Source organism: Xiphias gladius, chromosome 20 (genome assembly GCF_016859285.1).
Source record: "Xiphias gladius isolate SHS-SW01 ecotype Sanya breed wild chromosome 20, ASM1685928v1, whole genome shotgun sequence".
Lineage (NCBI taxonomy): Eukaryota > Metazoa > Chordata > Actinopteri > Istiophoriformes > Xiphiidae > Xiphias > Xiphias gladius.
In genome coordinates this window covers 880,274-893,619 of record NC_053419.1, presented here as the reverse complement: position 1 = coordinate 893,619, position 13,346 = coordinate 880,274, and positions in this window count along the sequence as shown.

The window sequence follows — 13,346 nt, the reverse complement described above, 5'->3', positions numbered from 1 at the left end:
TAGAGTATTATTTGACTCCCGAAGCTAGTTTTTAGTTACATGCTACCCCCAATCGGCCCCTGATGTTGCCAGGGAATTTCTGGATCACGGTATCTATAATAATAATACCGTGATCAGAAAGATAGCATTTCAGGTTTTAAAATTTTATTTAACTCTAAGGACAAAGCAGATTATGACATCACCCATTCTAGCAGAGCTGAGTGAAAATTAGTGGATTTAATAGGACTAAAAATGATAATTTTAAACTTGAACTGTTAAAACTATAAATCATACCAAAAATCTGAATGGTTGCACTTTATTTCAAAATTTGCTCAAAATACGAAAACAAAATTGGTCAACTTTAATTTAAAGCTTGAACTGTGTCAATAGCTTAAATGGTGTAGAACTAGTTAGCAAATAAAATTCAGGCAGGAGAAGAAAAAGTAAGGAAGAGTGTACAGTGTGCTACTTCGCTGAAGCAAGCACACAATTAGATGTATGCCAGATTCAGTGTTTGTGTACTCAACTACACATTTGCTCCCTAGTATGTACTGCAGGACCATGTTTTTAAGAAAATACAGACAAATTTGAGTATTGCAAAACTTTTTATTGTACGGATTCTATGAAAGCCAGCATAGTGATTTTCAAAACAATAAACTAGTGGTAGAAACTGTGTGTATTGTGTGTATTGTTTTGTTTAAATTTCTGACCAATAGATGGCAGTGTTGTACAAGTTTATTAATAAAGCTGCGTAGAACCACAATGACTACCATTTAGTCTGGAGTCGTGCCTCTGCGGGTAGAAAAAGAAATGGCCACACATCAGCACAGTATTTGGAGGAAAATTTAGAAATAAATTCGTAGTTAGATAGACCACCTAGACATATTTTGTTTTGGGCTAATTCTTACTTTTTTCATAGTGTTATTACAATGCATGGAACAGGCTTTTTAGACTTCAAAAACACAGGTTAGATGACAAGCAGTTGTGAATTAAAACTGTGAAGGATGATGACAATTTACTTAAATTTAGGTAATATTCAGATTGTTGAAAGGGTGTGCTCAAATCTACACCACGTCCTACATGATGTGCGAGTCTGGTCACACTAGCCCCTTTTAAACACAGATCCCACTATTTTGCCGTTAAGCATTATAGATGCCAAAGATGTAAGTGATTAATACTGATGGTATCAGTGAAATCATCTTACACGTCTTTTACAGTTATGTTTGATTTGACTTTAACAAATGCAGCCCATTGAACAAAGAAAAACAAGACATACACTACTTACTAATAATAGCATCAACTCAGGTGATGTCCAGGGACTCTGTTAGATCACCAGCGCCTGCCTATTTGGCCTTGCTGCCTAAGAAACAGCAAAAGTTTATTTACAGAGCACATTTAAAGCAAAAGATTTTGACCAAAGAAAAAAAGGAATAAAAATAAGTAAATGAAACAAATAAATGTAAATTTACTCAGAGTACATGATAGGCACTTGATAAAATTGTAAGCTTAAAGGGCGGACTGAATCAAAAGCTGAAGTAAACAGATGAGTCTTGAAATGGGATTTAAAAATGTCTTTTAAATCTGAAGATCTATTCATAAGAAGTGGGTTGTTCCACAGTGTGGGACCACCAGTGGAAAAGGCTTGGTCACCCTAATATTTGCACTGGGCCCGTGGGATGTGAAGCAGTAATTTGTCACAGGATCTAAGGGGCCTTGTGGTGGAATAGGGGCTGAGGATATCAGAAATGTAGCCTGGTGCCAATACATGTAGTGCTTTTAATAATAATAACAATACCTGAACCTGAATAACAGCAGAACCTTAAAAATCAGTTATAAATTTCACTTGTAACCAATGAAGAGAGGCCAGTACAGGGGAGATGTTGTTTCTCTTCTTGGTACCAGTTAGCAGCCTTGAAACTGCATTTTGAACAAGCTGCAACAGATACAAAGCTCTATTATAAACAGCTCCCTGCTACATGGCTGTGTCCCAGAAACGCTGATGGTCTGTTCCAAATAACTACAGGCCCATATCCAAGCTGCCTTTTATTTCCAAAATTTTAGAAAAGATTGTTGCTAAACAGCTCACTGCTTTGTTGACGGCACACGACATTTTAGATAAATTTCAGTCTTGTTTCCTACAGAGGAATTCCAATGAAACTGCTCATCTCAGATTCTCTATTGACATAATGATGTCTTCTTAATGGGGTGAGTGTTCCATTTTGGTGCTGCTGGATCTTGGTGCAACTTTCGACACTGTGGATCACAGAATCCAGACTTCAAGGCTCAGGCAGTGGGTGGGTGTCTCTGGGAGTGCCCTGGACTGCTTTCCCTCCTACCTCTCAGATATGAGTTTTTGTGTGTCACTTGGTCCACTACAGGTCTGATACTTCTGCTCTGTCCTGTGGTGTACCTCAGGGTTCTGGCTTTGGTCCTATACTTTTTGCTTTATATTTTGTGTGTTATCCAAAGAGCTGAGTCCTGTGCCAGTCCTTTTGGTCAGTGATCCTGAGGCCACAGTGGCTCCCGAGGAGATCTTTGACCTGCTCCGTGAAGCGGACGCAGAAGGGAGAAAGAGATGTTCCTAGTCCTCCTCTTTCTTCCTACATACGGTGCAGTCTCTGCCATATACATTTTTATTGATTTGGTGCAGGATGAAGCCCATGAAGATTCTCCTGTGTCATATTTTGTAATCTGTGTTTGCACATTGCAGGTTGCTTGATGTCGGGTTGATGTTATGCCAGATTGTGGGTATATTTTTGTCAGGGAAAATATTTTGCCAGATTAGTTCTATTGCAGGTCTCTCTGTGACTTGCCTCAGAAATGTGGTGTACCAGAATTTTGATTTTATTTCCAGAAAGTTCTTGGTGTTTGGACCAGTCCACAGGAGGAAATCCGGAGCGTAATCCTGCACTTTACAGGTTGTGTTTGGAAAGGTCTGCCTCCACTCTCAAGACAAGCCTGCTTCAGTTTTAATCACATGATTTTGAGTGTTTTTTCTCCTGTTTTTCACCGTCATGTTTTTTTTTAATGCATTCAGGATTTTTTCTTTATCTACCTTTCACTGTTTGTCCATGATGTCCCTAAATCTGTGTATTCCTGCCAGTGTCAGGGGACATCATATGGACGGCGGTGAGAGTATTGTCTTTGGGGACAAATTTGGCAGATATAATGTTTATTACAATGATGTTAATGATTCATGAAAATAGTCCATACGTGATTGTTGGAGTTTTGCAGGTATTCTTGGAGTATTTTGGCTCTTACTGCATGTTTTTTGGTGATTATGTCGATCAGATTCAGACCTCCGTTTCTGTAGTTGTTTGTGATTGTTTTGTGTGCTATTAAATTCGTTTTATCGGCCAGTGAAATGTCGAGATGCTATTATTGATGTTAGTGAGAATTTGGCCTTGCATGTGGTAAACTGATAGGTTTGGCTGCCAGGCTGTACAATAGGGAGGAGAGAGGACAGCCCTGCCTTGTTGATCTTGGATTGGAAATTTTCCTGTGATGTGGCCATTACATTTGATACTGCTGTATGGGTTATTGCAGAGTAGTTTTATCCAGTTAATGAAGTTATTGCAAAATCCGAATTTCTGTGGGTAATAATTTCTGCCCATAAGAAACTGTGTTCAACCCTGCTGAATGCTGTCTCCAGATCTATGCCTAAATAAATGCCTCCCTGTTTTGTCATTTGATTCATTTTTTCTTTAACTGATAAGATTGTGTCTGTGATATCCCACCCAGGAATGCTGTAAGCTTGGGACCAGTTGACTATTGATGCCATGACTGATTTCAACCTGTTTGCTAGTATTTTCTATAGAATTTTGTAATCTGTGTTAACAAACTAATGGTGAAGAAAAAGTAAGGAAGAGTGAGTTTTCTAGCAGGGTCTTGTCCCCTGTCATCATATACAATATAGTTGTATCAGGCCAAGAGTCAAAGTCTTGGGAGTTAAACCTCTACTCTCAATGTTATTGTAAATACTTAACAAGATTGGAGCCTAACTGCTTTCAAAGGCTTTGTAGAATTCCTCTGTTTAACTGTCTGTGCCTGGGCTTTTATTTTTGTTTAAATTTTCTATTGCTCTCTCTATTTCAATTCAATTCAATTAATTTCAATTTTATATATACGGTATAGCACCAAATCATAACAGAGGTTATCTCAGGGCGCTTTTCATGTAGAGCAGGTCTAGACCGTACTCTTTATAGTTATATTTACAGAGACCCAACATTCCCACACGAGCAAGCACTTGGCGACAGCGGCAAGGAAAAACTCCCTTTTAACCTTGTATAAAACCCGGCTCATGGTGACCGGCCGTCTCCCCTGACTGGCTGGGTTGAGGGCGAGAGAGAGAGAGAGAGAGAGAGAGAGAGGGAGAGAGAGAGGGAGGGGGGGACATACCACAATAGACGTATAACAAAGATTTGTAACAAAAATGAGACTAATAATAAAACTAATAACTATAATAATAGCGTGAATAATAGTACGAATAAAACTAAATATAATAATAGATGGTAATCATAATATTTGAAGCAGTGGGTGTTGAGCAGGATCATTGGGGCAGTAGGTGGTTTGCAGTCAAAGATCCAGACTCTCTAGCAACAGAGAGTCTGCAGAAAGCAACAGGAAGAGAGAAGAGAGAGATGAGAAAGCAGAGAGAAAATAAGTCAAGTTAGTAACAAGCATTGATGCCATATGAATGCGTGCAGGTGGAGAGCAAGAGGTGGAGAGAGAAGCTCAGTGCATCATGGGAAGTCCCCCAGCAATCTAGGACTATAGCAGCATAACTAGGGGGTGGTTCAAGACAAGCCTGAGCCTGCCCTAACTATAAGCCTACTCTTAAATGTGGAGAGGGTGTCTGCCTCCCGGACCAGAACTGGAGGATGGTTCCAAAGTAGAGGAGCCTGATAACTGAAGGCTCTGCCTCCATTCTACTTTTGGAGAATAGGAACCACAATCAAGCCTGCGTTCTGGGAGCACAGTGTTTTACTGGGGTAATAGGGTACAATGAGCTCTTTAAGATACGATGTTGCCTGACCATTAAGGGCTTTGTAGGTGAGGAGGAGGATTTTAAAATTCTATTCTGGATTTTAAAAGGAGCCAATGCAAGGAAGCTAACACAGGAGAAATATGATCTCTTTTCTTAGTTTCTGTCAGTACTTGTGCTGCAGCATTCTGGATTAGCTGGAGAGTATTTAACGATTTGTTGGGGCAGCCTGATAATAAGGAATTACTGTACAACAATACAGCCTAGAGGTAACAAAAGTATGGACTAGTTTTTCAGCATTAATTTGACAAAGGATGTGCCTGATTTTTGTAATGTTAAAGGACATATCCTGATCAAAGAGAACTCTGAGATTCCTAACAATGGTGTTGGAGGCCAGGGCAATGTCATCTAGAGTAACTACATCTTTAGATAATGGGTTTCTGAGGCGTTGGGGACCAAGTACAATAACTTTTATCTGAGTTTAACAGCAGAAAGTTGCTTGTCATCCAGGTCTTTATGTCCTTAAAGCAAGCTTGAAGTTTAGCTAACTGATTGGTTTCACCAGGCTTCATTGACAAATACAACTGGGTATCATCAACATAGCAATGGAAGTTTATGGAGCATTTCCTAATAATATTGCCTTAAGGAATCATATATAACGTGAATTGAACTGCTCCAAGCACAAAACCTTGTGGAACTCCGTGACTAACTTTTGAAAATACGGAGGATTTATCATTAACGTGCATAAACTGGAATGTATCTGATAGATAGGAGCGCCCTTAACAACACACTGAAGAGGGAATGACCACTTCAGCTGTTTGTTGAGTATGTGACATTTGCAACTTGTGAGAATAAAGCTTAGGTTGCTAATATATATTTATTCTGGACTGTTTTAGGCTCTGGACTGTTAGTTTTCCTTCTACAACTTGCCTCCTGGAGTATTCTCTTTTATTTGGCTGTAAAACTCTCCCTACACCCACCAAGTTATTATCACTCATTACATAATACAATACCTGTCTACTAGCATCTTCCTTAAATACATTATTCACTGATACATCATTTTTGCTTCACATGATATTAAAGTCACCTATTAGTAAGCAGTCATTATTACATCATCTATATATTTGTTTAACAAAGATTTTCTTTTCTTCTCTTTTTCATATTGATAATGCTGTGCTGTTTCTATTTCTTTTCCAGATAAACTAACATTCTTCCTGAAGGCTCTTGGTACACACACAATCCCCTTTATCAAACACCTTTTCCCTGCACATTACCGCTACTCCACATGATCAGGCAGTGCCATTAGTGTGGAAAACAGGCTCTTTCCACTCTCTTTTGACCTGGTTTGTCATGGTATAATCCCACTTGTCTCTTGTCTGTGGAAAATGTCTCATTTCACAGATGTTGTTATGCTTTCAATTGTCTCTCTATTGCGGAGCCCACAGGCATTCAGCGAGAGAATAGTTGCCATCAAGAGGTGTCGCAGTAAGGTTTTCCCATTCATGTTTTATTTTTGGCCTTGCTTTTTATGTTTATGTTTTTTCTGCATTTTGCGGATTTGGTTTATCTGCAGAAGCTCCATTTCTGAGTCAGAGTCGAGGAATCTATTGAGGAGGGATTGCAGTTCAGAATATTTTGTGTGAACTGAAGCACAGCAGTTGTGAACAGGGATTCACCTGTTAAGATTTGGTTGGTTCCGGGGCCTTTTTCAGACTCCGTCCCAGCCTCAGTATGCTTCATTTGTCCAGCGGAGGACAGGCACTGCGCCACCGCATCGAGGCTGGAGCTCTGGTGCGCTCCTTCTGCTTCTGCTGGCCGACGGCTCTGCGCTGGGACTCAGTGTATGAGCCTCACCAGCCGCCCTCATTCACACACTCCATGTCCTCCTCTCCCTTCTACTTCCCACCTCGCTGTTGATCCCCTCATTGCCTCCTCAGACTTTTCATGGAGCTCCTCCTCGTTATTGCTGTTATCAAACATACAATTTTCTTGATTATTATGGCACAGCTCACACCTTTTGATGGCTTTGACGCATTCATTGTAGGTAAATCCTACACACTTTGATTTTGCTTGTTGTGTATAACCTTGAAATGTTCAGAACCTGTAGCTGTATTAAACTTTGCTGAGTATGAGAGAGACCGCACAATTTCATTAGAACTTAACTTTTACAAACCTCGCCCTGTCTGCAGTCCTTGTTCCTGGCCACATTCTTCTCTTTACAGGTAATGTGGCCGAAACTCCCCAGCCATGCAACTTCTCCAGGATCTCCTCATCTGAGATGTAAGCCGGCAGCCCCAGATACACCACCACCGGCTTGTCATTCGCTAGCTGCTTGCCTATGATGCTTGTCGTTCCAATCCTGAAACCATCCATGAGTCTCTTCTTTCCTGTTGCACTTTTCATTGTAATTTCATATTTTTTATGCTATGAGTCCATCACACAGTTCCCGGATGTATTTCATCAGTTCCATTGTCATTGAGTTCAATCTGCACAGTCAAATCCTTCTCGTAATTCATCTTCCTTTCATCCCTTCTTTCTCCCTCCAGTTTCTTTGTCTTTCAGTTTGATCAGAATATGCATTGTGACCACCATATTAAACCACTGACCCGTACATGTTTTTAAATATCGCAAAGCTCATGTCTGTTGTGCCACAACCTGAGCTGAAGATGATTATTCACGCTTTTGTGTCCTCCAGGCTGGACTACTGTAATTCCCTTTTCACTTGTCTTGGCAAATCCTCTCAGAACCGTCTACTAATGGTCCAGAATGCTGCTGCCAAGCTGTTAACCAGATCCAGCAGGACGACTCATATCACATCCACTTTACTTTATTTACATTCCCTGGAATTCATTTTAAGGTACTTGCTCTCCTGTATAGAGGCCTTCATGGTCAGGCACCTGAGTACATCCGTGACCTTCTCCATCCCTATATCGCCAGGTCTTGAGAAAAAGGGCCTACTAACTACTACTACTACTACCTGTGTTCTAGACTGAAAACAAAAGGTGATCGTGCCTTTGAAGTAGTGGCTCCAACAATATGGGACTCTCTTCCATTAGGCATATGGTCTTAGGTCTCTGTAGAAGCTTTTTAAAAGCACCTGAAGACCCCTCTGTTCAAATTGGCCTTTGTCACACCTTGAGATGTCTTGTGCTTGTTCTTTGGTGTTTCTTTTGGGGTCCTTGGTTGCCTGTGTTTTTATGGTCTTTCTTTAATTTTTATCTTTGTGGCTTATGTGTTTATTGTTGTACATTTGTATTGCTTTGTTTTTTATTTTTTTATGGTCTTATGTATTTTTTTGGTGAGGCACTTTGTGAATTTTATTTCTGTGAAAGGTGCTATGACAAATGAATAAAATAAATAAATAAAAAGTATTATTATTATTATTATTATTATTGTTATTATTATCATTATTATTATTATTACACTCTTGACCCTGGTTGAATTTCAAGCTTTTTGTAACAATCATGTGTGACAGTTACAAATAGTATGATCCAGCATCAGGGTTTTCTGTTCATGTATTAAATTATGGCAGCTCTATACAGTTTTACTTTGCCACTCCACACTTTGTAGTTTTTCTAGTATAGACAGTGGATGAATAGATGAACGCTTAAATTCACAAGATTATATTTGTTCAACACAAATGAATATTTAGTTTAACTTTTTCCAGTGGCGGGGGTATTGTTTTCAGTCCTGTCCGTGTGTATGTGTGTGTGTGTGTGTGTGTGTGTGTGTGTGTGTGTGTGTGTGTGTGTGTGTTTTTGTGTGTGTATACCATACAACATAAGTCAAAAGAGTTTTGAATTGATGTGTACCAAATTCAGTGGAAGAGTTAAGGGTAAGGAAATAAGAGCTGACTCGATTTTAAGACGAATGGGTGAAAGGTCAAGGTCACAGGGTAAGGTAACACTAATATAAAGTCAAATGTGACCTTTCTATTGGTCACATGACCTTTGACCATCAGTGACAGTGAAAGGTTGAACTGATGGAAAAATCTTGCATGCATTATCAGTTCTATAGCATTTCACTGTAAAACATGCAGCACACAGGTGTTGCACTCTCTGAGTGACCCTTCTACTTCTCAGTTTGAGCCATTGAAGGGAAAGATGTATGCATCTCCCTCAACAAAAATATAGCTGAAAATATTTTCTCTAAAAAAAAATTTTCTGGCAACATTTGGATTACAGATTGTGACTTCACAAATACAACTTAATCAGTCGATGAGGAAAATGCATGGACTTGAATTAGGACTGTGCAAGTTACACAACAGTCATACTCAGTTAACCATGTGTAAAATAACTGCGGTAAACGGTTAAAAGGGGGGTCGTCAATTGTCCATGCTCACAGTAACAGTAGTTCCCAGTGGAATTAATTGTTTCACCAGAAACAATTATTTGGTTGCAATATTACACTGCTCTAATGTTGGCTTTCTATGAATGTTGGGAGTGTTGGTCAGTTTCACATATCTACGTGATTTGAAAGTGTCCACGCATTGTTCACAAAACATGGTTAACACGGTTATAGGTCTTTGCAGGCCTTGCTCTAGTGGTCCGGTAAACATCATACTCACAGTTTCCTTTATGGTAGAAAGTGCTGCCAATCCTGGCTGTGGGCTCTGCCCCTCAGCTTCTAGCCATTTTCCTAGCCTTTCCATTGTGCAAAGGAGTTTCGGTTATTCTAGAGAGCAAAACAGAGTGAAAATTAAGGTTTTCAATAGGGTAAACTTATATACCATAAGACCAACTTTTAAAATTACTTTATAAGTAATATATATTATTATATTCACAATTAAAGACTTACAACTGATAACACTTGTTTTAAGTTTGTCTAATTCTCTTTTGAGGGCTTCATTTTCTTCCCTTAGGTGTTGTATGATGTGTGGCAAAGGTGGGGCAAGAGAAGGTGAGGCAGGCAAAGGTGGTTCAGCCCAGTGTGGAAAAGCCAAAGTTGGACAAGCAGGGAATAGAGGTCCATGGCGTAATTCTATTTTCTCCAACAGCTCCCTGTCAAACTCTACCCCACTTGCTTGCCTCTTTATAAAACATTACAAACAAAGTATTGAGTTTTAAAACCTGGGGTTAGTAAATCTGATTATTTAGGATGTAATGATTATTGATAAGTTGTATTCAGGGATAAACTAGACCAGATCCCACTGGATCTGAGCTCCAACCCTTTAAGGACCAAGCCGAACAATGCTTTCATTATTATGATGAAATCAGACTCTCTCTGATCAATATGTTGAAAACTGGATTCAAGTATCTGCATCCATTACAGAGAACTTGATGGGATCAGCAGCTATTCACAACCAAGTGCAGCCAGCCTTTCGAGACTATGCAAATACTATGCCTCTACAGATGTGACGTCACTCCACAGGCCTCTTTTTCAAAGTAAAGGAGGCAGCGTACTATGATGCTGCTGATGTGGAGCTGTCTCATAATTCACTTATATTTGAGGACTTACAGAGTGAACCAAAGAGCACACTAGACATCAGACCACAGCAGTTTGAGCTCTATTTGTCCAACGATGAGATTTCCTCAGCAAAAAATGAAGATCATCCTATCCAAAACCATAGGGTTGGAAATACCAACTGGCAAGATCATAATCGATGGCACTGAAACAGTTGAAGAGATATTTCGATTTGTTTAAAAGTTTTATTGTGCCCCCTAAGTAATAGTCAGGCAGAGCAACATAGACAAGTCCATTGCCTTGGATGCCTTGGTCATACCCACTGGCTGTGGCCAGTGACAGGCTGGCTCTGCTTGGTTGTGAAAAGTGGCAGATCCTGTCAAGATCTTGGGAGCAATTGCACATCATTTCATCAGTTATTCAACATATCAATCAGAGGAACAATGTGCTTTCATCATAACTAATGAGGGCATTGTTCGGTCTGGTCTTTAAGTCAGTATTATACCATTGTGTCATGGAGCTTCATCTCCTTCAAATTCTTTGAAAATTGAAAGCTTCTGAAAATTTCTGAAGTTTTTGAAATTTTGTAGTAGGCTATCCATTTGTTTACATTATTATTGTAAATGCTAGTTTTGGTTTCAATAAAAAAGTTGATGTACCCTTTTTTGGGGTAGTTGCTCCGTCATCCACATCACTGGCATATTCAATCTTTGGGTTTGGCAAGCATATTCACTTAATGGGAATTTCTGGACTTTGCTGTTGGTCCTTCATTATCTTTTCAAGGGTTGACTGCCTCTCTGTGGGACACATAAAGAGGAATAGATAGATAATCGGATGTCAAACAAAGGAAATATAAATACAAAAAATACACTTTTTGTTTTTGTTATTATTTTACAGTAAGAGCTTGACCGTTAAGACACTACAAAGCTACAGCTGAACATATCGGAACACCACAGAGATCGTAAATGACTGTGACATGTTAGTCTGACTGAAAATTTACTTAATTGCAATCACTTATTTGGGTTCAACTCCACCAGCAAAACAAAAGAAGAATATTCTCTTTTAGGCATACGCATGCTATCCCTAAACCTAAAAGAATATGGTCTACATTTAAACTGCCATTTAGTTAAATTAGGTGCAACAATGGCATTCACTAATGTAGGGTGACCATCTTTTCAAAAACTGAAACCGGGACCCTTAAGCGTACCGCACATTAACGCACACGCACATTTATGCCATTATGCACGCACCATAGACGTTTTAATCAGGATGGGGGACAATTCAGCGATTAGCACAGCCACCGAGCGCACCTTTCAACACCATGGACCCCATGAACGCAGCCATTTCGTTGCCGGGAACTTTACAAAGAAATGAGTAAGCTTCCTGGAGCTCTTTAGAAAAGACTGACTTTCTCTTTGGCATGATAGCTAACCCTTAGCATACAGACAGGTTCTGTCTGAAAAAGCCACCAGCGTCATAGCCTATGACACTTCTCATAGCAACAGCCTTGGCAACGACACACTGATCGACTGACGCACATACAGACAAATCACAGTTGAATTCAAATGTCTTTATATTGGGTTAAGTAATAATGAATGGGACAGAACATGATAAATGTCTATGGAAGGGCTGAGAAAAGTGTAATATCATAACTATTATTTGAATTTGTGGTTTTACATATGTTTGTCAGGGCACCCAGTTTATAACAGGGACAATCCCAGACAAACCGGGACATCTGGTCAATGTACAATAATGTTATTTCAACTTTGTCATAGAAAAATTGAAGTAAAATCGGAATTCATTCACAATTTACCCAGAGTATGATCCTTAAGAAAATAATAACATTACTGATTCAAATAATTATTGCTGACAAGAATTCAAACTGCAAGGAACTGTGGTTTTACCTTACCTTTATACTACATTTAGCCAAACCTTAAGTGTGTCTTAAACAGGAGTTATTTGCATCATCAGTTAAATTAGCTGATCTGTAGTCAGACAGTTAAGCTAGCTGCCCCCTCAGCAGTCGACCTTACATTAATATGCCACTTAGTTGTGCAATAACATCGTATGAATCATAACACAGAGTTGAGGAAATGAGCCTACCTGCGACATTATGCACCACTGTCTCATACAAGGGCCACCTGCCCTTGCGTTTCTTCTTCAACCCGGCCCTCCGCTCCATGATGTACGTTGGTCTGTCATCAAGTCCGTCCATAAAAAGTTCCCGGAAAGTTGGCACAATGCTCCAACTTCTGTCCTGTTTTTCATCTTTCCAATCCACCAGAGCAAACATGTTCACACAGATTTCAGGAGCAGCAGCAGTGTGGTGGCCTCTGTCATCCGCGGTCTGTCGGTCAGGTTCAAATTTTTTGGTGCACACCTAGAACAAAAGCGGTGTTGTCAGGTCGGGCAGTTTCCGCTGAATTGGAAAATTATATAAAAGCAGATTGACATTTTTTGTTCATTTTGTAGACAGGAATCTTGAGGGTTAATATCAGTCTTGAGACTTTTTTTTCCTGGAAGAATGCTTTCAAACCCTGAATGAATTGATGAAAAAAAGTAACTTTTGTAAAAGGATTTAAAGTTAAGAGTATCATATCTTTACTACAAATGTAACAATGGCGAAAGAGATCAAGGGGGGCCTTGATACTTTCACCAGATCTTCAAGTGTTTCTACAAGAAAACAAGCACCTGTGGGTCTGTTATATTTTAGATGTTACAAAATCAGACTCATGCAAGGGTCTGCACACCCACAGGAAGCACTAAAATCATTTCCAGAGAAATAAATACAGTTCAAAAGACACAGTGTTTGGGATATATGACACTCGAAGTATTAACCCTGATTGACTTTCATTTTACTTGGGAAACTGATTTGTTTTCAGCCATGGCAAGGTTTAATCTACAAGAGGTCACTGATGCCCTTCTATCGGGCAGTGACGACAAGGAAGAAGAACTTGGAGCAAAACCCTGATTACAGCAC